Genomic DNA, 24,381 nt, shown 5'->3' with positions numbered 1-24,381 from the left:
GAGGGCAAATCCTGACATCACTAACAGCTGGGTGCTCTCAGATAACTGCACTCTGCATTCTCAGTAGCTGAAGGGCAAGTTTCTTTTTTTCTTTCTTTCTTCCTTCCTTCCTCTCTCTCTCTTTCTTTCTGCTGCTCCACGCAGCTTGTGGGATCTTACTTCCCCAACCAGGGATCCATCCCAGGCCTTCGGCAGTGAAAGCCCAGAGTCCTAACCACTGGACCACCAGGGAATTCTGCAAGTTCTTTCTTAAAGGGAAATCCATGGCTTCCACTCTCCCCAAAGTAATTTTTTCCAGGAGTCTTTCCCCATCATCACCCCCCAACCTGCCAATCATGTCTGGGCTGGATGTCCTAACCCTGTCCCTCCCAGCATCCTGGACTCCTGCCTCACCGCACATTCACACTGAGTGCAAGCGCCTGTTCCCTCTCCTCTGCCTCCCACTGGACTGAGGACAGCGGCTGTGTAATTTTATTCACCATTGTATCCCCAACCCTAAGATTTGGCACGTAGAAGACATTCAGCAGATGGCTGTTGAATGAAAATATAAATGAATAAATGATTACCAGCTGTTTCTATTCCCTTAACCTGCTGCAGAATTAATAAACTAATCTTGAACCCAGCAGATATATGAAAATAAAGGTATCACTGAGGACTATCAGGCCAACCTTTCTGTACTGGTTGCCATATTTTGCTTGCTGATTTATGCTAATAATTATTGCTACTTTGACTTTGGATTTGGATGTAAAACGATAACATTACTTGAGAGAAAGCTCCCAAATTTCTAAGCATGGGGACCCTGTGGAGGACATGGAACTTCAAAGGGCTTAGAAGAAATTTCAGTGTGCACACGTATACACACACACACACGCACACACCACTTTGTAAACATCTAGCAGACCACATCTAGTAGAAAAATTCCATAGTGAAATTTTTATCTCAAACCAATTAGCTCCAGACGTTCCAACCCCATGGCTGAGCCAAAGACGGCATCCTTGTAAAAATCTGAAGGAAAATAGGAGAGAAGGACCCATAGTTTCCCTCTAGACCAGGGTATGTTTCTAAACCTTGGCTGTGCAACAGAAACCACTGGTGGGCTTTTAAAAATGCCAGTACCCTGGCCATACCTAAGACCAATTACATCAGAGTTTCTGTGGCTGGGAACCAGAGAATGATATTTTTTCAAGTGCCCCACATGCTTCCTCTGTGCAGCAGGCTTGAGGACCACTGCTCTGGATTCTACCTTGTGCTGAATTCCCTCATGGAGCCCTACTGTGTGCCAGGCATCGTATGAGGCACTGTCTTCCCCTTAATTTGTTGATAAAAAATGGTATTTCATCCATTTTACAGGGACTGGCTTGTGGAAGGGAACCAATTTTATAAGTCTCATTATTTACTCTATACTGTCAGAGCACAGGAAGAATAAGAAAAAAATTGTGTATACTTGCTTAAACTAGCCCCTTAATGTCTGAAGACAATCCTTTAGCTCAATTTTTTTTTTAAAAGAACATTGGAACTAAAGCCATTCCATAGATGAACTCTATGGAGTTTATTTATTTTTTAAATTTTTTATTTATTCATTTATTTATTTGGCTGTGTTGGTTCTTCGTTGCTACATGGAGGCTTTTCTCTAGTTCTGGCCAGTGAGGGCTACTCTTCATTGCGGTGCATGGGCTTCTCATTGCAGTGGCTTCTCTTTGTTGCGGAGCACAGGCTCTAGGTGCGTGGGCTTCAGTAGTTGTGGCTCATGGGCTCTAGAGCACAGGCTCAGTAGTTTTGGCGCACAGGCTTAGTTGCTCCACGGCATGTGGAATCTTCCTGGACCAGGGCTCGAAGCCATGTCCCCTGCATTGGCAGGCCGATTCTTAACCACTGTGCCACCAGGAAAGTCCCTGGAGTTTAATTTAGACACTTCAATTTACATGTGATGGGATAAAAATTATGAATGTTTGGGAGATCACAGCATTCTCTCTCCACCTTTGTCCACTCAGCTCCTTAATTCTCCCTCACTTTCTGTGAAAAAAATGGGGAAAAAAATCCAACTCTCATGAGAAAAGCCATTAGTAAAGACACAACCCTCCATCCTTAAGGTGCTTTGTGGGACTTGGGGGTGAGTGGGACTCCTCTGGAGCCTTTGTAGAGCTACACGTGGAGAGAGAAGAGAGGGGACCAAGGGACCAGGGCAACAGAGACAGCGCAGAAAAAAAAAACTGCAAAGAATTTAGGGGTCCTAAAGATAGAAGAGGACAGGAGACTTTAATGAATTTCTAAGAACTAGGTTTGGGGATCTGCTTAAATGTTTGTGAGAGAGTGAAGTGTAAAAACTAAAACTTCTGTGTGAATCATGCTACCAGCTCTCACCTCCCCTGGGCAGGACTGCAGAGGCCATGCCTTTATGGGAGTTACTCAGACATGCTCTGCGTGCGGGTCCTCGGTGTGGATTCTGACTCCTAACTCCCATCCCCTCTTCCCCAGATAACGAAGAGACACATCAGGAGTGACCACTGAGACTCTTTGTCCTGCTTCCCAGGGAATTCTATTCTTTCTCTGTCACTCTGATTCCTCACCTTCTCGTCTTCCTCTTTCTCACTCTCTCTGCTCACGTCTGCTTCTCACGCACACTGGCTGCATCCTGGTATCGGTGTTGCCTAAACAGAGAGTTGCCCCAACATACATTGTAGTTTCAGATGTGGTCACTTATACTCCCATCTTCAAGGCTTGCACAAATCAGACCCTTATTTATTGAACACATATTCACTAAGTGCCAGCTGCGTGGCCAGCGTGGCAGAAGGTAAGCAGGATAGACACAATGACACATCCCTGGCCTCACAGAGCCTATACTCTAGCAGGCAATGAGGTGTAATTTTAAAAGCAAGAGGTTTTTTTTAAGTATTACCTTCAGTATAGGGCAAGAATAGGGTGCACACTGCAAAGCCTCGCAATCACAGAAAACTGCCTGAGGAAGTGACATTGAAGTTGAAATTGGTGATGCTACAAAGGGTATTTTAGCAGGGAGGAAAAATATGTTGGAAGCCTGGTAAGGAGAGCAAAGAATACTCAAGGAACTAAAAGAAGTTCAGCATGCCTGGAGAATAGCGCTTGAGGGGAGGTATGGGCTAAGACAGTGACAGAGGTCAGGAAGGGCCAGGTCTGGGTTTTGTAGCCATATTAAGGAATCTGAGCTGCATACAAGGGCAAAAAAACCCCCTGCAGCTGCACTATCCAACAGTGCTGCTATTTTGGTGATGATTGGAATGCTGTATATCTGCTCCATTCAATATGGTAGCCACTAGCCTCATGTGGCTATTGAGCACTTAAAATGTGGCTAATTTAACAGAGGTACTGAATTTTTAATTTTAGTTAATTTAAATAGGCAAATGTGGCTAGTGGCTACCTAAATTGGACAGCACAGCCCTACAGTGTTATAATCACAGGGCATTTACACACATGTACATTTGTTGGCACATGTACGGACACCTACGTAACAGAAACGGTTTTATATTTGCACATGATTATACACCCTCATACCTCAAGAATTCACATATGGATACAACTAGACACAATTGCATGAAACAGACCCTTACCTATTCTTATGGAAGGATAAGAACAATGAAAATTGAAAGTGGAAAGAGTACATGGGTCAGTCTAAGGAGATTTGACACAGGAAGAATTGGAGCAAAAAGGATATGGGTGGGTCGGAAAATAAACTGAATTGGGGATGATATTATTTAACTGAAAACAAGAATAAAGGAAAGAAAATCCAATGAGACCACCAGTGGTTTGGGAATCTAAACTTTGTTTCCTTTGTTCTTTTAATCACAAATGATGCACATCCTTCTAAGGCAAACTCGAACTAATAGGATGGCCATGATGACTGGGAAGAATTCCAAGGGACATAGACACAGTAGAGGAAGAAAGCACTTCTTAACCAGGACGACCTAATTCTCTAACTGACATTCATCCACCAAGAAAAATTTAGGCACTCTGGTTTGCAGCAGAAATATTTATTTCAAAGTTATTAAAATTATATGAGATGGAATAGATGAAGTTCTAGCTATCAGAATTATTAGTTTACCTGAAAACTTTACCATCCCATGGACTAGAATATTGCCTTTTTCCTTGTTGAAAAGGTAACTAAATTCTACACACATGAACTAAACAATAACTCCTCCATCTAATAAGTGGTATAATGGTTACCAGCTGGAGATGTTATGATTTGCTTTCCAGTGCTCATCTCATCCAAGTCTCTGGATGGCTACCCTTTACCAATACTGGCCTTGCAGTTCTGTCAATGTGCTATGCTCCTTCCTGCCTCTGAGTCTTTGCACATGCTGTTCCCCCTACATGAAACACTCTTCCCAATCTCTTGCTAAGTTAGCTTATGCACATCCTTCGGGTCTCAACTTACACACCACTGCCTCGGGAATGTCATCTCCAATCCATCCCAATTCTCCCAGATTAGATCAGTTCTTCCTCTTTCATGTTATCATAGCATCCCATTCTTCTCTTTTATAGCACATTTCCCAGTTATAATTACTTAATTTTGTCATTATTATTATTATTTTTTTGGCTGCTTTGGTCTTCGATGCTGCGCGGGGGCTTTCTCTAGCTGCGGCGAGCGGGGACTACTCTTCGTTGTAGTGCGCAGGCTTCTCATTGTGGTGGCTTCTCTTGTTGCAGCGCACGGGCTCTAGGCACGCAGGCTTCAGTAGTTGTGGCACACGGGCTCAGTAGTTGTGGCTCACGGGCTCTAGAGCGCAGGCTCGGTAGTTGTGGCATAGGGGCTTAGTTGCTCGGCGGCATGTGGGATATTCCTGGACCAGGGCTCGAACCCATGTCCTCTGCATTGGTGGGCGGATTCTTAACTACTGCTCCACCAGGGAAGCCCTTATTTGTGTCATTATTGGCACAAATTTAATTTAGTTTTATCTTGTCCTCAGGATTGTTAGCTCCATGAGGTCAGATATTGTAATCTGCCTTATTCGTCATCTATTTTGTCCTCAGGATTTAGTACAGGTCCTGGCGAATAGTAGATGCTCAATAAATATTAATTAAATGTTCAGTACATGAATGAATGTATTTAAATTTCTTCACTTTAGATTTACTTATCTAATTCCTCCCTCCCTTCCTTCCATCTTGCTGTATCGTAAACGACATCATTATATATTCTATGCAATGGTAAACAAGTAGAACGAAACCCTAAGCCCTGTACATGGTTGATTAATTCTAATATTCCTTGTTCAGTTCCATTTAAGATCTGATAGACCATCTGGTGGTAAGTCATTAAGCTGCAGCAGCTATAAACATGTTCAGTCCCAGCATGAACCTGGTCTGACATCCAACCAGTCTTCTGGACGTCGCAGAGAAATGCCTCCATCTATTTCAGAAATGTGCTTACTACAGAAAGACACTTTGCTATATTTATGAGATACTGAATTTCCAGATGCCTTTCATCAATAGAAAATGCACATTCTCTTTTTACCTGAAGGAAAGAGTGATGTGACTGGCTGTGAATTTGGGAGTGAGGGAAATAAGATGGCTCTCAGAGAATTATTTTAATCAGAAATGTGCTAACTTACCTTAGAGAGAATGGCTTGCAGACAGTTAGCCTTGATTTTAATAATAATTATGGAAAAATTTTAAATACATGATGGTCAAAGGGGATTAATCAGAGGTGGGGACAGAAAGGAATCAACAGACACCAATAAAGGAGGTGTTTGTTGCCCTCACACAACCGACCTTGAGGAGCTATAGTTTCATTGGCAGAACCTGTTCTCCCTTGAGAGAGGGTTGATCAGCTATCTACATCCATTGAGATTAAACATCTATTTCATCTAACTCCTTGTTTTGAATCCAATCACCAAGCTACCTTAATTTGGTTTCTTACGTATGTCTGTCTACTGGGAGAGAGTATGTTAATCTTGTCAATATGCACACCCCTTTTGGCCTAACAGTTCCATTTCCCATTGGAAAGACAGGCATTGGTACATCAGTCTTGGGAACTTGGTTAACCTGAGTCTCCCCCCACCCCCGCCGAGAGGCACATCCTCTACTCCAGGTGTTGAGAATCAGGTGGCAGAGCATGGACAGCTGAGGCCAGCCCTAAAGCCTGGTGCATCCACCACAGGGCTGCCCTGGCAAGCTTCCCAAAGAGTCGCCTCGCCTCTCCCCTCTCCTGGCAAAACTCCAGCCTTGCCCCACACGATTTCTGTCCAAATTTCAAATGGAGACTGGGGGAAGTGAAATGTCTGTTAAAACTGGACACACTGTCTTAGAGATCCTTTTGAAGATTTCAATTATGAGACATGAAATTCAAGTCATACTATGGTGATGAGAACTAATGCCTCAGGAAAGAAAACGAAAATTGGGAGGAGGACAGGAGAAGGAGGGTGGAAGGAAAGAAGAAGGGGCTAATATCCCCATGTGAGGAACTGTGGAGACAAAAGACACTGTGTCAGAGTTGAGGAGAAATGTGGTGGCATATAAGGAAGTTACATGAATAAGCAATAAAAGAGGTAAAAATAGAGTAACTACACTGTGATACATACTTAGATGAAGAAAGAACTAAAAATAGTAACTACATTGTAGTAGATAAATACATGGACCGAGAAAGTAAAATGAATCAAATCCAGCTTTATCCTAGCAGGGGGCCAATAGATCATGAAAGTAGAAGGATGTATTTAGAGATCTAGGGGTAAACAGAAAGTATAGCTTTAAAAGTTCTAAGTGGTTACCTCTGGAACTGTGAATGTATAAGAAAGGTTGGGGCAAAGGAAATTTTTTTATGTTATTATTGTTATTATTTGATTTTTGATCATGTGCATTTTTTTGATTAATTCATTCAACAAATATTTATGAAGTACCACCTATGTACAAGGCAGAGTCTAGGCACTGGAGATACAGCACTAAACATAGATAAAAAATCCTGCCTTCAAAAACATAGTAGAGGAGACAGAAAATAAATAAGTAAAATATATGGTATGTCATATGATGTTAGGTGCAATTGAGAAAAATAAAGCTCTTTTATATCAGGTGAGAGATTTGAACACAGACAGGAAGGAGGTAAGAGAGGGAACCATGTGGATTCCCGAGGGAAGAGTGTTGCAGGCAGAGGGAACAGCCAGTGCAAAGGCCCTGGGGTAGTAGTGCCTAGTGAGTGTGAAGAACAGTAAGAGGCTAATGTAACTGGAATGGAGTGAGTGAGGAGACACGATCAGAAGAGACAGTGGTGGTGGAATGGGGGGAGGGACACAGTGTATAAGGCTTTGTGGCTATAGTCAGATTCTGACTTTTACTCTGAGTGAAGTAGGGAGCCCATTGAAGGTATCTGAGCAGAAAAGTAACGTGTAACAAGGGTTTGGTTTTTTTAAATTATTCTGACTTTTTGTGAATTGGCTTTCTGGAGATAGTCAAGGGAAGGAACAAAGGGACAAATAAGGAGGGTGAACAGTTGAAAAAAAATTGCTATTAAGAAATGCAGTGGTAAAAAAAAAACTCTCCTCCTAATCTATCATTTAATAAAAAGGTATGTTTTCTCATTTTTAACATGTAAATGTCTTTAAGTGTCTTTCATGACACAGTGGAAGAACTTTCTACAGTTGCCCTTGGAGGTTCTTTAAACATGCTTGCTCTCAGTGGTCGTTCATCTTCCGCCATTGCGCCTGGGGAGGGGTTTCTAGAAGATGGAGACTTGATCAGCTCCTCAGATATCCCAACCTCCTCCCTTGACTTTGAGTCGTAGATATTTCTGTCGCTGTGGTTCCCAAACCTGGCTGAACATCAGAATCACATGGGAGAGCTTTTTACAAATATAGACTCCTGGGCCGTCCTCCCAAGAGATTCCAAATATTTTGGTTCGAGGTGGGATCTAGGCAGGGATGCACCAGGGGCTGGGTGTCGGGAGCGGTACACCCAGGTGTAGAAGGTGAGTGGGGAGCATTGTCTTTAGAGAATTAAAGAACGATAATAGAAGCAACAAAAAGTCAGCCTGCTTTTGATTACCACCATGTGCTGACAGCTCCAAACAACATCGGTGAGAAAATACCTCTCCTCCAAAACCTTTTCTTGGTCTACGTTCTAAGCACTTGCTGTTGAGTTTAAGTAATATTTACTCAAGCTTCAAACTGCACATTTTTATTACTTACCCTTTAGTAAATGTCGTATTCTGCACGCACATTAATTTACTGAACTCCCAGTGATAACAGTCAGCCCCCAACACACAGTCTCACCTACACATGCTCATTTCCAGAGAAGATTTTTAACAGTTGGAGTCCGAGGCTTGCTTTGGGTTCAGTTCATGTCTCCAACACCTATAGTACATTTACCTGCATTTATTCAAAATAAATAAGAGTCACTCATGGTAATAGCCTGAGTTAAGACAAAGAAAAAGAACCTGAGTTACATCAAATTTGCCATTCTATGTAATCACCTGGAGTTTTTATTTGTATTTCAAATTTGAAATGGTGAAATAGAGTGTAAATTATGAAGTACAACATGCTATTTTGGAACGGGAAAATTTTATTCTGTACGTGAAACTATTCTATTGAATAATATTTTAAAATTGAAAGTTGTTCTTTCTAATTAACTATAAAATAAAAATGAGTCAAGAAAATAATGTTATTTTATATATAACATTAATTTTATTATATATTATGTATTGTATAACACATTATGTATAATATATATTACATATAATATGACTTTTATATATGTTATATAACATAATCAGTTATTGTTGATTATTACATAACTACTATTTAAATAATTTTGTCACGTAGAGGAGGGAGATTTTTATCTGCTTCAGGTGTCAGATGTGCTAGATTCATCATTGGATCTAGAGGTCTTTATCTCTTAAAAGTTCCCCAGGTGATTCTCAGATGCAGCCAGGTGCGGGAACCACAACCTGTAGCATGTGTATCACTTGTTCTCTTTTTCTATATTCCCCATCCTCCTTCCCTACACTCACTCAACCCCTAGTTTTCACTACGTTAGGTCTGCTGAGGACTCTAGATGAAGGGGTGCTAATTAAAACTCTTGGTGCTTCTAGGCAGTGGTGTGCTGGAAAACACTTAATAACCAGCTCTCTGGGGGATTTATAACATTTACGGATTTCCGCAGTGTAAAATACCGCGAACCACCAATGAATCTCAACCTCTGTGGGAAGTTCCCACAAATTTAACAACCATCTCCCACAAGCTTGTAGGAGTCAATTGCAGCACACCACTGCCCCCAGGGGTTCCTAAGACATTCTGCTAGAAGGATAATGGATGCCCAAGGAAGAGTGCTGTTCATTGTTCAGAAACTATAAAGTCTCGGTTTTCTGGATTCTTTCTTAAATTTGCGAGTTCATCTTTTAACTTAGACTACTCTTACATACACTCTCCCAACAAGGGTCAAGAATAACAACCCTCCATGTTCCTTTCTGTATCCACTTTATGTGACACATGACAGCCCCATATTCAGAAGCATTTGGGGATGAAAAGTTGACTGGCTAGCAATCTGTTGTGGCAGCCCACAGGCTCTTTTTTCTCCCCCTAAGTTTCTAAGTAACGGAGAGAATTTATGCTGCTTCCTCCATCCCCAGCCAGCCTGCTCTTTCATATAACTCAGTTTAAGCCTTTTTTCATTCCTTTTTTTTTTTTTTTTTAAATCTGTATACTGGCTTAAGTGATTTACTTACCAATTGTGAATTTCTCTTTCCTATAGATTCTTGCTTCTCTTCATGAAGTCTTTCTTCATTCTTTCCTCTTGGAAGGAGGTGCTAAGAGATGAGGCACCTTCCCATCCTGATTTTGAAGCATAAGCCATAGCCAAGCAGACCTGGGTCCAAGTCCCGGCTCTTTCCACTTACCTGATGTGAGACCATTTACCCACTCCGAACCTCAGGGTAGTTGCTACCTCTTAGGGTTGTTGTGAGATTTAAATGAGATGATACTAGCAAAGTGTATTGCCTGTGTCTGAAATATAGCCTCAGCATGTGCTATTATTCTTTGAATTACCTTGATGAGTATTACTGTGATTAGTCCCCTAGACTTTCCGGTTACCATGGGAATGAATAGCTGAGATGCTGATGTTCAGTGAGATACATACTCAGCTGGACTGAATCCAGCTGAAGGATCTTTTCCTATTGCTCAGTCCTTCCACTTATAATTACTTACCAAGCATTGTTTAGAAGCAGTCCTAATGTATATTTTCTCTGTATTGCTTTGTATAAACAAAGTCTCAGTACATAATTCCTTCTTATTACTTAACTGTTCACGTACGGTGCTTTGTTTTCTTAAGTATTTTGTGAAAACACAGGAGCCAAGTCTCATTCCTCAGTGAGCACCTTCAAGACATTTAGCAGAAGTGCCTTGTATGAAGTGAGTGTTCAGTAAATATTTGGTTGACTACGTTGTTTATAGAAAATGTTTGCACTGCACCTTTGTTGGCTTGCTTTGGTGCTGTAATTCTGTAATATTTCCTTATTCTTTTTTTCTTTTACATCTTTATTGGAGTATACTTGCTTTACAATGGTGTGTTAGTTTCTGCTTTATAACAAAGTGAATCAGCTACACATATACATATATCCCCATATCTCCTCCCTCTTGCATCTCCCTCCCACACTCCCTATCCCACCCTCTAGGTGGACACAAAGCACCAAGATAATCTCCCTGTGCTGTGCGGCTGCTTCCCACTAGCTATCTATTTTACGTTTGGTAGTATATATAAGTCCATGCCACTCTCTTATTTCATCCCAGCTTACCCTTCCCCTCCCCATGTCCTCAAGTCCATTCTCTACGTCTGTGTCTTTATTCCTGTCCTGCCCCTAGGTTCTTCAGAACCTTTTTTTTTTTTCTTAGATTCCATATATATGTGTTAGCATAAGGTATTTATTTTTCTCTTTCTGACTTACTTCACTCTGTATGACAGTCTCTAGGTCCATCCACCTCACTACAAATAACTCAATTTTGGTTTTTTTTATGGCTGAGTAATATTCCATTGTATATATGTGCCAAATCTTCTTCATCCATTCCTCTGTCAATGGACACTTAGGTTGCTTCCATGCCCTGGCTATTGTAAATACAGCTGCAATGAACACTGTGGTACATGACTCTTTCTTTTTTTTTTTTTTTTTTTTACATGACTCTTTTTGAATTACGGTTTTCTCAGGGTATATGCCCAGTAGTGATATTGCTGGGTCGTATGGTAGTTCTATTTTTAGTTTTTTAAAGAACCTCCATACTGTTCTCCATAGTGGCTGTATCAATGTACATTCCCACCAACAGTGCAAGAGGGCTTTTTTCCACACCCTCTCCTCCATTTATTGTTTGTAGATTTTTTGATGATGGCCATTCTGACTGGTGTGAGGTGATACCTCATTGTACTTTTGATTTGCATTTCTCTAATGATTAGTGATGCTGCACATCCTTTCATGTGTTTGTTGGCAATCTGTATGTCTTCTTAGGAGAAATGTCTATTTAGGTCTTCTGCCAGTTTTTGGATTGGGTTGTTTGTTTTTTTGATATTGAGCTGCATGAGCGGCTTGTAAATTTTGGAGATTAATCCTTTGTCACTTGCTTCATTTGCAAATATTTTCTCCAGTCTGAGGGTTGTCTTTTCCTCTTGTTTATGGTTTCCTTTGCTGTGCAAAAGCTTTTAAGTTTCATTAGATCTCATTTGTTTATTTTTGTTTTTATTTCCATTTCTGTAGGAGGTGGGTCAAAAAGATCTTGCTGTGATTTATGACATAGAGAGTTCTGCCTATGTTTTCCTCTAAGAGTTTTAAAGTGCTGGCCTTACATTTAGGTCTATAATCCAATTTGAGTTTATTTTTCTGTATGGTGTTAGGGAGTATTCTAATTTCATTCTTTTACAGGTAGCTGTCCAGTTTTCCCACCACAACTTATTGAAGAGACTGTCTTTTCTCCATTGTATATCCTTACCTCCTTTGTCATAGATAAGTTGACCATAGGTGCATGGGTTTATCTCTGGGCTTTCTATCCTGTTCCATTGATCTATATTTCTGTTTTTGTGCCAGCACCATACTGTCTTGATGACTGTAGGTTTCTAGTATAGTCTGAAGTCGGGAAGCCTGATTCGTCCAGCTCCATTTTTCTTTCTCAGGATTGCTTAGGCTATTCGGGGTCTTTTGTGTTTCCATACAAATTGTGAGATTTTTTGTTCTAGTTCTGTGAAAAATGCCAATGGTAGTTTGATAGGGATTGCATTGAATCTGTAGATTGCTTTAGGTAGTATAGTCATTTTCACAATGTTGATTCTTCCAATCCAAGAACATGGTATATCTCTCCATCTGTTTGTATCTTCTTTTATTTCTTTCATCAGTGTCTTATAGTGTTCTGCATACAGGTCTTTTGTTCTCCCTAGGTAGGTTTATTCCTAGGTATTTTATTCTTTTTGTTGCAATGGTAAAAGGGAGTGTTTCCTTAATTTCTCTTTCAGATTTTTCATCATTATTGTATAGGAATGCAAGAGATTTCTGTGCATTAATTTTGTAACCTGCTGCTCTACCAAATTAATTGATTAGCTCTAGTAGTTTTCTGGTAGTATCTTTAAGATTCTCTATGTATAGAATCATGTCATCTGCAAACAGTGAGAGCTTTACTTGTTCTTTCCCAATTTGTGTTCCTTTTATTTCTTTTTCTTTTCTGATTGCTGTGGCTAAAACTTCCAAACCTATGTTGAAGAATAGTGGTGAGAGCGGACAACCTTTTCTTCTTCCTGATCTTAGAGGAAATGGTTTCAGTTTTTCACCATTGAGAACGATGTTGGCTGTGGGTTTGTCATATATGGCCTTTATTATATTAAGGTAAGTTCCCTCTATGCCTACTTTCTGGAAGGTTTTTATCATAAATAGGTGTTGAATTTTCTCAAATGCTTTTTCTACATCTATTGAGATGATCATATGGTTTTTCTCCTTTAATTTGTTAATATGGTTTATCACATTGATTGATTTGCGTATATTGATGAATCCTTGCATTCCTGGAATAAACCCCACTTGATCATGGTGTTCGATCCTTTTAATGTGCTGTTGCATTCTGTTTGCTAGTATTTTGTTGAGGATTTTTGCATCTGTGTTCATCAGTGATATTGGCCTGTAGTTTTCTTTGTTTATGAAGTCTTTGTCTGGTTTTGGTGTCAGGGTGATGGTGGCCTCGTAGAATGAGTTTGGGAGTGTTCCTCCCTCTGCTATACTTCGGAAGAGTTTGAGAAGGATAGGTGGTAGGTCTTCTCTAAATGTTTGATAGAATTCGCCTGTGAAGCCATCTGGTTCTGGGCTTTCGTTTGTTGGAAGATTTTTAATCACAGTCTCAATTTCAGTGCTTGTGATTGGTCTGTTTATATTTTCTCTTTCTTCGTGGTTCAGTCTCAGAAGGTTGTGCTTTTCTAAGAATTTGTCCATTTCTTCCAGGTTGTCCATTTTATTGGCAGATAGTTGCTTGTAGTCATCTCTCATGATCCTTTGTATTTCTGCAGTGTCAGTTGTTACTTCTCCTTTTTCATTTCTAACTCTATTCATTTGAGTCTTCTCCCTTTTTTTCTTGATGAGTCTGGCTAATGGTTTATCAATTTTGTTTATCTTCTCAAAGAAGCAGCTTTTACTTTTATTGATCTTTGCTATCATTTCCTTCATTTCTTTTTCATTTATTTCTGATCTGATCTTTATGATTCCTTTCCTTCTGCTAAGTTAGGTTGTTTATTTGAGATGTTTCTTGTTTCTTGAAGTAGGATTGTCTTGCTATAAACTTCCCTCTTAGAACTGCATTTGCTGCATCCCATAGGTTTTGGGTCATCATGTTTTCATTGTCACTTGTTTCTAGGTATTTTTTGATTTCCTCTTTGATTTCTTCAGTGATCTCTTGGTTATTAAGTAGTGTGTTGTTTAGCCTCCATGTGTTTGTATTTCTTACAGATTTTTTCCTGTAATTGATATCTAGTCTCATAGTGTTGTGGTTGGATAAGATACTTGATACAATTTCAATTTTCTTAAATTTACCAAGGTTTGATTTGTGACCGAAGATATGATCTACCCTGGAGAATGTTCCATGAGCACTTGAGAAGAAAGTGTATTCTGTTGTTTTCGGATGGAATGTCCTATAAATACCAATTAAGTCCATCTTGTTTAATGTATCATTTAAAGCTTGTGTTTCCTTATTTATTTTCATTTTGGATGATCTGTCCATTGGTGAAAGTGGGGTGTAAAAGTTCCCTACTATGATTGTGTTACTGTCGATTTCCCCTTTTATGGCTGTTAGCATTTGCCTTATGTATTGAGGGGCTCCTATGTTGGGTGCATAAATATTTACAAGTGTTATATCTTCTTCTAGGATTGATCCCTTGATCATTATGTAGTTTCCTTCTTCGTCTCTTGTAATAGTCTTTATTTTAAAGTCTATTTTTTCTTACATGAGAATTGCTACTGCAGCTTTCTTTTGATTTCCATTTGCATGGAATATCTTTTTCCATCCCCTCACTTTCAGTCTGTATGTGTCCCTAGGTCTGAATTGTGTCTTTTGTAGACAGCATATATACGGGTCTTGTTTTTGTATCCATTCAGCTAGTCTATGTCTTTTGGTTGGAACATTTAATCCATTTACATTTAAGGTAATTATCGATACGTACATTCCTATTACCATTTCCTTAATTATTTTGGGTTTGTTATTGTAGGTCTTTTCCTTCTCTTGTGTTTCCTGCCTAGAGAAGTTCCTTTAGCATTTGTTGTAAAGGTGGTTTGGTGGTGCTGAATTCTCTTAACTTTTGCTTGTCTGTAAAGGTTTGAATTTCTCCGTCGAATCTGAATGAGATCCTTGCTGGGTAGAGTAATCTTGGTTGTAGGTTTTTCCCTTTCATCACTTTAAATATGTCCTACCACTCCCTTCTGGCTTGCATAGTTTCTGCTGAAAGATCAGCTATTAACCTTCTGGGGATTCCCTTGTATGTTATTTGTTGTTTTTCCCTTGCTTCTCTTAATATTTTTTCTTTGTATTTAATTTTTGATAGTTTGATTAATATGTGTCTTGGCATGTTTCTCCTTGGATTTATCCTGTATGGGACTGTCTGCGCTTCCTGGACTTAACTATTTCCTTTCCCATATTAGGGAAGTTTTCAACTATAATTTCTTCAAATATTTTCTCAGTCCCTTTCTTTTTTTTCTTCTTCTTCTGGGACCCCTGTAGTTCGAACGTTGGTGCATTTAATGTTGTCCCAGAGTTTTCTGAGACTGTCCTCAATTCTTTTCATTCCTTTTTCTTTATTCTGCTCTGCAGTAGTTATTTCCTCTATTTTATCTTCCAGGTCACTTATCCGTTCTTCTGCCTCAGTTATTCTGCTATCGATTCCCTCTAGAGAATTTTTAATTTCACTTATTGTGGTGTTCATCATTGTTTGTTTGCTCTTTAGTTCTTCTAGGTCCTTGTTAGACGTTTCTTGTATTTTCTCCATTCTATTTCTAAGATTTTGGATCATCTTTACTAACATTACTTTGAATTCTTTTTCAGGTAGACTGCATATTTCTTCTTCATTTGTTTAGTCTGCTGGGTTTTTACCTTGCTCCTTCATCTGCTGTGTGTTTCTCTGTCTTCTTATTTTGCTTCACTTACTGTGTTTGGGGTCTCCTTTTCGCAGGCTGCAGGTTTGTAGTTTTTGTTGTTTTTGGTGTCTGCCCCCAGTGGCTAAGGTTGGTTCAGTGAGTTGTGTAGGCTTCCTGGTGGAGCAGACTGGTGCCTGTGTTCTGGTGGATGAGGCAGGATCTTGCCTTTCTGGTGGGCAGGACTGCATCTGGTGGTGTGTTTTGGGTTGTCTGTGACCTTATTATGATTTTAGGCAGCCTCTGTGCTAATGGGTGGGGTTGTGTTCCTGTCTTGCTAGTTGTTTGGCATAGGGTATCCAGCACTGTAGCTTGGTGGTCATTGAATGTAGCTGGGTCTTAGCATTGAGATGGAGATCTCTGGGAGAGCTTTTGCTGTTTGATATTATGTGGAGCTGGGAGGCCTCTGGTGGACCAATGTCCTGAACTCGGCTCTCCCACCTCAGCGGCACAGGCTTGACACCCGGCCAGAGCCCCAAGACCCTATCAGCCACACAGATGTTCGAGGGGGATGTTTCGGTATCATTGGGTTGCGGAGCCTCCTGCAGTCGGGTACGTCAGACTCTGAGCAGTGCTTAGACTTCTATTTCCTTATTCTTGATTCCCAGGGATTAAGGATTGTGGACAAAACAAAGCTCCTCCTTCCCTTTCCCCAACAGAAATGTACATTATTTATATTAATACAACGGATAGATAGATAGATAGAGATATGGATGTGTTCAGTTAATGAAAATGATATAAAGAATATAGTTTTATCATCAAAATGATAATAATGCACTAAGGATCCTCAGACCTATTGCATTTATCTGTGCCTCTGTTAGTCACTCAATTGCCCTCAAAGGACACTTTGAGAGCTGACCCAGGCTGCCCATGACTGTGTGTGCCTTGGTGATCAGCACCTGCCTGCCTTAAGATTGATCTGGCCATACTGTTTCTATAGTGGAACTGGGGAACAGGAAGCCTAAAGAAATTCTGGAGCCTTTGTACCAGCTGCATGGCTCTGACTAGATGTATAGAGGGTACTTGCTGAACTTTTGGCTGTGTGGGGTGAAGGATAGAAAGAGTCATGGATGGAGCCAGGTGTCTGACTTGAACCTTAGGGACGAATGTAATCTACTAGGTTGGAAAACCCTGGCAGAGAAATAGGTTTTAGAGGGAAGAATATAGTCTAGTTTTGGAAACATGAAGTTAGAGATGCTTATAAGTCATCTAATTGCAGATGTCAAGGAGGAAATTGGACCTCAGAGACTAGAGCCCTAAAGAGGAGACTAGGCTAGATACATAAGTTGGGGGGTCATGAACACAGAGATAGCATTTGAAAACAGAAATGGAAAATTCACCTGGCAATCAAACTGAGAAACTCCTGTTTAGAAAAGGCAACAAGAAGAGTGGAAGCCTGAAAAGAAGCAGATAGGGACTGATGCAGAAGTGGGAGAAAAACCAAGAAAAAGTAAAATCATGGAAGCCAAAGGAGGAGCACTAGAAGAGGAAAGTGTCTCAGGCTGGTTTCCCGGGGAACAGGCTGTGAGAGCAAGCTGTGCGGGAAGTGGGGGAGAGCAAGGACCCACTAGAACCCGTGAAGACGAATGGAACCTGTGAGGACAAACCAAAAGCATAAGAACTAACCCAACCTTGATCACACAAGGGACCTGCAGGAAAAGCTAGTGTCCTCTACCGTGGAGATACACACACAGTCAGGCCCAGGCTGCAGAGAAGCTGAAGGAGCAAGTGCAGTGGGAGATGCAGGGGCTGGAGCCTGGCTGCTACCCCAGGCCAACTAGGGTAGCCAGCAGACCAGTGACAATGTGCAGGAGCTGCCACCGTGCCTGGCGGAGAAATGGCGGCTGCTTTACTTGTCTTCCAAATCTCATCCGCATTTCTTGTGTGGACAACCCTAATCCCAAATCATACAGAGAAGTCCTCTCACTTCTCTCAATGTACACAGTGAAAAGCCACCACAGAGCCCTGGAGAGCACAAGAGCTATCATTTCCTTGCAACAGATAACACAGGTTAAATCCGACAGAGTGACAGGCATACAACTGGTCCCTAATAATGAGAAGGGAACAATAATGCTGTTGATAATAATAATTTGTTAAAATGTTAATTTATGGTTTCTTTTCCTTATATTTTCCTTTATATTTCAAACAGATAGCCCTAATTTTCTCTGATTTATATTCTCTTCTTCTTGCTATTAGAATTCCCTCCAGTCCTGTATTTCTTTTGCAGCCAGGTGTGGTCTTATGAATTAGTTCAGTCAGTGGTTTGGAAATTAAAGTGACCTGAGAACTTCTAGATCATCTCCTTAAAGACAAGTTACAGGTCTTGGTCTTCTACTCGTTCCCCTCTCTGCAGGATGGGTCACTGACATGGAGGTGACCTAGCCTTGGGCATATAGATGAGGACGACCCCCTGGGGACAAGTGGAAGGAGCCTCCATCCCTACAAGACCACATGGAAGAGATAAGCCCCATCCACCCTACTGCTCATCTCCAGGCTGCTATTCGAGTCATCATACATTTGGGTCTCTTGTCATAGTAACTGAGCCCACGCCCTAACTAAAACACATGCTATTTCCTAGCACCCAGGCTTTTTATTTTTCTGAAGGCCTAAAGCAGAAAAAGGATTTTAAAAATAAATATATATTTTTTTTTATTGAAGTATAGTTCATATATGATATTATAGAAGTTATAGGTGTACAGTATAGTGATTCACCATTTTAAAAGTTTATGCTCCATTTATAGTTATTATAGAATATTGGCTATATTCCTTGTGTTGTATAATATATCTTTGTAGCTTATTTTACACATAATAGTTTGTACCTCTTAATCCCCTTCCCCAATCTTGCCCTTCCCTCTTTCCCTCTCCTGACTGGTAACCACTAGTTTGTCCTCTATATGTGTGAGTCTGCTTTTTTGTTGTTGTTGTTATATTCCCTAGTTTGTTGTATCTAAAGCAGAAATAGTTTAAATTGTCTCCTAGTTTTAAGTACCTAAACTCATTAAATAGATGTTCCTGGGAGGGAAGGAGAGAGTGAAGAATGACTTGAGGATAAAAAGAAAGAGAGCTTTCTTCCAGAGAAGAGGATTGAGATCTGCAGGACTTGTGAAGAGTGGCAACCCTTATTCTGCTCTCTGGCAGAATCCCAAGAGGTGGCAAGTATTAAGGGGAATGATTGCATGGTACCCTAGGGAGGCTGGGCCCTAGCAGACTGACTCCAGTCTCATCATAGATTACTATGGTTGACCGCAGAGATGCCAGATATGGGGGACCATTTGGACTGGGACAAAGAAGCTCTTAGCAGTAACCGTCAATCAATTAGCAGAGAGGTCGTGCTGATGCTCTGCCATTGGAAGACCCAGGAACATTTTACCCAAAGGCAATCAGGATGGAGGCTCCGTAACAATTAAGATTTCCCATTAGTTTGTAAGATGTGGACTTTGAGTTAGATTTAATATTATTTTAAAGAAAATACAGAAATGTGATATTTCTGGCATTCCTAAGTTTGTAGATGTGTATTCAAATGGATACATCATCATTTTAATTATTATCCAAGAGTCATACCAGATGTTGTGTCTATACCAGGGTAATCCCCACCCTGGCTTAGGGACTGACTAAGGCTGATGTGCAGAGTATAGATTATTAGTGTCCACAGTGGGAGGGACTGGGGTTCACCAGGCAGGATGCACTCTTATGGTCTCAAAGAACTGTGGCTCCAGGGCTGAGTACTCTATTCCATAGTTCTTGTGCCTCTGACGTCCACTAAGTTATCCTTTTCTCTCCCTAAAGTGTCAAGCTTGACAAAAACAAACAGGCGTAACTTGGAAACAGTGGCTACCCAGTGTCCTCCATCTCAAGCTCCTCCTGGAGCAGTGAGTTCCAGGGTATCGGCTTCATCAGGCAGGTGGGCATGGTCAGGGCATGCTTAGAATTACGGGAGTGCCACAGCCAGGAAGGGCTCTGGAGACCCTATAGCTCAACCTTCCCTTCACCCAGATGACCAATCGAGGCCAAGAGAGGAGAGACTTGCCCACATCTACACAGTGAGCTGGAGGCAGAAATGAGATGGGCACCAAAGCTCTTGATTTTCAGACTAGTCCCTAGTTTATTACACACAGGAAGGACCTAGAGGGATTTTTTTCCATTTATTTTATTGGGGACCATTTAATGGGGGATTCAATTCCCATATCCCCCTTCCATGATCCTGCCAAGGTGCCATACATAAACTTTCAGTATTCATTTCAACCCATGAAGCCTTAAGCCCATAAGCGCTTATGTTGACATAAGCAGGAACAGAGCTCCATGTGAATGTGAAAGGGCATGTGGAGGCCAAAGATGCTGACAGGTGGGCGGCCAGAGGACACACAGGGAAGCTGTCTTCTAGCATCACACACCTCTCTCTCTCTTTTCTCTCTCTCTTCATCCCTCCCACCCTCCCTCTTTCCCTCTCCCTCTAATACACATACACCCCATCCCCACGTAGGGGAGGGTACAAGAGGGGCTGGGGTGACAGAATCAGAAGGCCAGCTCAGAAGATAGAGTCCCTCCCAAGGTAAAATACTGAATTTTCCTAGTGGCCAGTACCACCTACAAACCTTGAGATGTTTTGTAAGTTATAAAGGGCTAACAAATTGTGGAGAGGCTCACCATAAGGGTCTGAAATTTAATGGCCCCAAAGCAGATGTAATAAACACCTGTAGAAGACAAACAAATCTGCTTCTTGGCAGCCAGGTGCACTTGTCCTGGGAAGTGGGGTGACCAGGCCAGCTGTCTGTTCTCAAACCACTTCCTTCCTTCCTTCCTTCCTTCCTTCCTTCCTTCCTTCCTTCCTTCCTCCTTCCCTTCCTCCCTCTCTCCCTTCCTCCTTGCATTCTATCACTCATTAATTAATCCAAAAACATGTATTTGAGTTCCTTCTATGTGCCAAGAACTCTTCTTAGATACTATGGTTACAAGGACAACCTTTAGTCTCTGCCCTAGAGGACATTGCACCATTTTTATAGATTATTCATTTATTTATTCATTCTTTCAAAACACATTTATGAGTTACTGGGTTAGGAAAATTACAGTCCCCCTGGAATTGGAGCTTACATTTTTACATGCCCTCCACAACTAGCAACTCTCTTCTACCAAGCATGCAGAGGAAATACACAGTTCTTCTACAGACTGATTACAGAATCATCTATGATTCTATTTCCCCCCCTTTCTCAACTCCTAAATGTACCCTTCTATTCCTGTGTCCACTAATTTTTCTTCCCCAAAAGGGAAATAGTTTGTGCCTGAAATTTTAAACTCCCTGATTTCAGACAAGGCCTGGGAGAGTATAAATAAGCATATGAATATTTAGCAAAAATGACTGCTATGCGAAGCTCGAAGCACTGTTGTCATAATGCAGAGCCCGCTTTAATCACAGCCACAGGGAAAGCATTTGTCGCTGTCTTATCACAGAGGAATGATTTTCCCATTGGTAATGGCAGCCTGCCAGCTGGCTGTGCAGCCAGTGCCTTATTGGTCCTTTGGGTCACAATACCAGTTGGCATGCTCCACCACTGCCAGGCACTGACATTTCTATTTTTGCAGGAGGCACCAGGTCAGGAAACAAAACTGCAGAATCACAGGCTAATTCTTATTTATATCAAATGTGAATCTCATTTTGGCTTAGAAGCCTATGAATTTCTGATCCTTATAGTTCAGTACATCAGGATGACTTGGAGCTTTGCTGATCAAAGTTGTCTGATAGTTTTGGATATGATCATTCCCTTTAAACTCCCAAGGTGGGTAGTAGAGAGTAAATGTACAGTAATTTGCCTTTTCTAAATAAAGCAGCAGCTCAGCTGGGGCACCACTTTCATCCAGGCCCAGCTCAGAATGAGCACAAAAGAGTGATGGCTTATATGGGGAAACTGAGTCCTCTGGGAGTAAGGTTTGGAATCATCATTAGTTGTCTCCCCCACAGAAGACTGCCAAGGGCTTCTTGAGACCTTTACATTGGAAAATTCATAGTCATGCAGACTCCCTCATAACTGTGTCTTGGAAATATTTTAAGATTAGATTGGCACTTCTGATTCTAGCCAAGATGGAGTAACAGGGACCAGATTTACTCTCCCACATTAAACAAAAACTAGACAGAGTATATGAAATAACAGTTTTCAAGACACTAAACACCAGGCAGGAAGGGATTTGTGAGAGCTGGGAAACAAACAAGACGAGCACTAGGATTGCCTTGGCTTACTGAGTTGAGCAGTTTCACAGGTTGCAGTGCAGTGGTGAGGAAACACAGGTAGAGTTCGATGGATGCCTTGAGTTGAGGGATGTGGCTGAGAGTCTGAGAGACCAAGGCAACTAGAGTTTGCAGGACTGCATACTGGGGAGGAGGAAGCAGCATGCAGAGAGCACTCTGAACATCTTCAGAGAGTCCCCTCTGAGTATTCAGCTGAGTAATGATCAGTGCATGCATGTGAAAAAACTGCATGAGGCTAGGAAAGAAACACCCAAAAGAATTAGAGGTAATACTGCCCAACAATCACATACAGCTAGGAATAGTACCTGTTCCCACAAGCCAGACTGGAAAACCTCATTATTCATGGAACACTGGGTAAAGTACCCAGAAAGGACTTATTTCTGTAGTGGGGAAAAATTAGCCCTCAACTGGTCCCTGCTCAAGTCCTGCCAAATCTTAAAAGCAAGACTCAAAAGGATCAAAATGTTTCTAAATAACTTAACTGGGTCTCAGGAAAAAAGGTCAAGAATATTTATAGGAATACAAAAATATTCAGCACCCAATAAAGTAAAACTCACAGTGTCTGGCATCCAGTGAAAAACTACCAAGCATGAAAAGAAGCAGGAAAATACGGCTCTTAATGAGGAGAAAAAACAATTAATTAAAATCAACCTAGAGCTGACACAGATGTTAGAATTAGCAGACAAGGACATTAAAACAGCTATTTTAACTACATTCCATATGTTCAAAAAGTTAAATAAAGGCTTAGAAAATATATCTTTTTTAAAACTCCAGTTCAGCTTCTAAAGATGAAAAGTACAGTGTGTGAGATGAAAAATACTTTGGTTGGAATTAGTGGCAGTTTAGACGTTGCAGAAGAAAAAATTAGTGAATTTGAAGACAGAACAATAGAAACTATTCAATATGAAACACAGAACAAAAAGAGAATTTTAAAATGAACAGAGTAACAATGAGCTGTGGGAAACTTCAAATAGCTTAATATAAGTGTAATTGGAGTCCCCAAAGGATGGGTGGGACAGAAAAATATTTGAGGATAATGACCCAAAATTTCCAAATTTGATGGAAATTATAAATCCACAAATCCAAGAACATCATCAAACCCTAAGCACAAGAAATATTTTTAAAAAGTACACCAAGGGTCATGAAATCAAATTGTTCAATATCACTGATGCAGAGAAAATCAGGGGGACAAAGGAAAGGATAACAGTAGATTTCTCATCAGAAATAATGTGAGTGAGAAGATAATGGAGAAACATCTTTAAATTACCTGAAAAATACCTTCAACCTAGAATTCTATACCCAGAGAAAATATCTTTCAAAAACAAAAGTGAAATAAAACCGTTTTCAGAAATAAAGAAGCTGAAGGAATTCATCACCAGTGCACCCACACTACAAGAAAAATCAAGGAAAATTATACCAGGTGGAAATATGGGTGTATACAAAGGAGAGCTTCAGAAATGGTAACTAGATGGGTAAATAAATAAGATTTTGGGGGAGACCTTCAAGATGCCGGAAGAGTAAGATGTGGAGATGACCTTCCTCCCACAAATACATCAGAAATAGACCTACATGTAGAACAACTCCTACAGAACACTGACTGAATGCTGGCAGAAGACCTCAAACTTCCCAAAAGGCAAGAAACTCCCCACATACCGGGGTAAGGCAAAAGAAAACAGAAAAAACAGAGACAAAAGAATAGGGACGGGACCTGCACCAGTGGGAGGGAGCTGTGAAGGAGGAAAAGTTTCCACACACTAGGAAGCCCCTTCACTGGCAGAGACAGGAGGTGGTGGTGGGGGGGGGGGAAGCTTTGGAGCCACAGGGGAGAGTGCAGCAACAGGGGGTACAGAGGGCAAAGCAGAGAGATTCCTGCACAGAGGATCAGTGCCGACCAACACTCACCAGCCCGAGAGGCTTGTCTGCTCACCCGCCGGGGCGGGCAGGGACTGGGAGCTGAGGCTCAGGCTTCGGAGGTCAGACCCCAGGGAGAGGACTAGGGTTGACTGTGTGAACACAGCCTGAAGGGGGCTAGTGCACCACAGCTAGCCGGGAGGGAGTCTGGGAAAAAGTCTGGACCTGCCTCAGAGGCAAGAGACCATTGTTTCCTGGTGCGTGAGGAGAAGGGATTCAGAGCACCGCCTAAATGAGCTCCAGAGACTGGCGCCAGCCGTGGCTATCAGCGCGGACCGCAGAGACGGGCATGAGACGCTAAGGCTGCTGCTGCAGCCACCAGGAAGCCTGTGTGCAAGCACAGGTCACTCTCCACACCTCCCCTCCCGGGAGGCTGTGCAGCCTGCCACTGCCAGGATCCCGTGATCCAGGGACAACTTCCCAGGGAGAGCACACGGCATGCCTCAGGATGTTGCAACATCACGCTGGCCTCTGCCACCACAGGCTCGCCCGGCATTCCGTACCCCTCCCTCCCCCCGGCCTAAGTGAGCCAGAGCGTCCAAATCAGCTGCTACTTTAACCCCGTCCTGTCTGAGTGAAGAACAGATGCCCTCAGGTGACCTAGACACAGAGGTGGGTGCAAATCCGAAGCTTAACCCCAGGAGCT

General features: G+C 41.5%; 1 long non-coding RNA gene across 2 annotated transcripts; it reads right to left on the bottom strand.

Annotated features, from left to right (window-relative positions):
• Positions 1-1,603: 1,603 nt before the first annotated feature.
• LOC103003716 (uncharacterized) lies at positions 1,604-23,802 on the bottom strand. Of its 2 annotated transcripts, XR_009005575.1 has the most exons (5): positions 23,727-23,802; positions 9,680-9,785; positions 8,229-8,324; positions 2,568-2,648; positions 1,604-2,013 (listed from the first exon to the last, which is right to left on the bottom strand). It is a non-coding gene; the product is annotated as an uncharacterized LOC103003716 (long non-coding RNA). The 2 variants fall into 2 exon arrangements; XR_009005574.1 differs by lacking the exon at positions 23,727-23,802 and having other exon boundaries at positions 9,680-10,667.
• Positions 23,803-24,381: the final 579 nt, after the last annotated feature.

This window comes from Balaenoptera acutorostrata, chromosome 16 (assembly GCF_949987535.1).
Source record: "Balaenoptera acutorostrata chromosome 16, mBalAcu1.1, whole genome shotgun sequence".
NCBI lineage: Eukaryota > Metazoa > Chordata > Mammalia > Artiodactyla > Balaenopteridae > Balaenoptera > Balaenoptera acutorostrata.
Note: the sequence above shows the minus strand (reverse complement) of the source record. Positions and strands in the feature narration are given on the sequence as shown.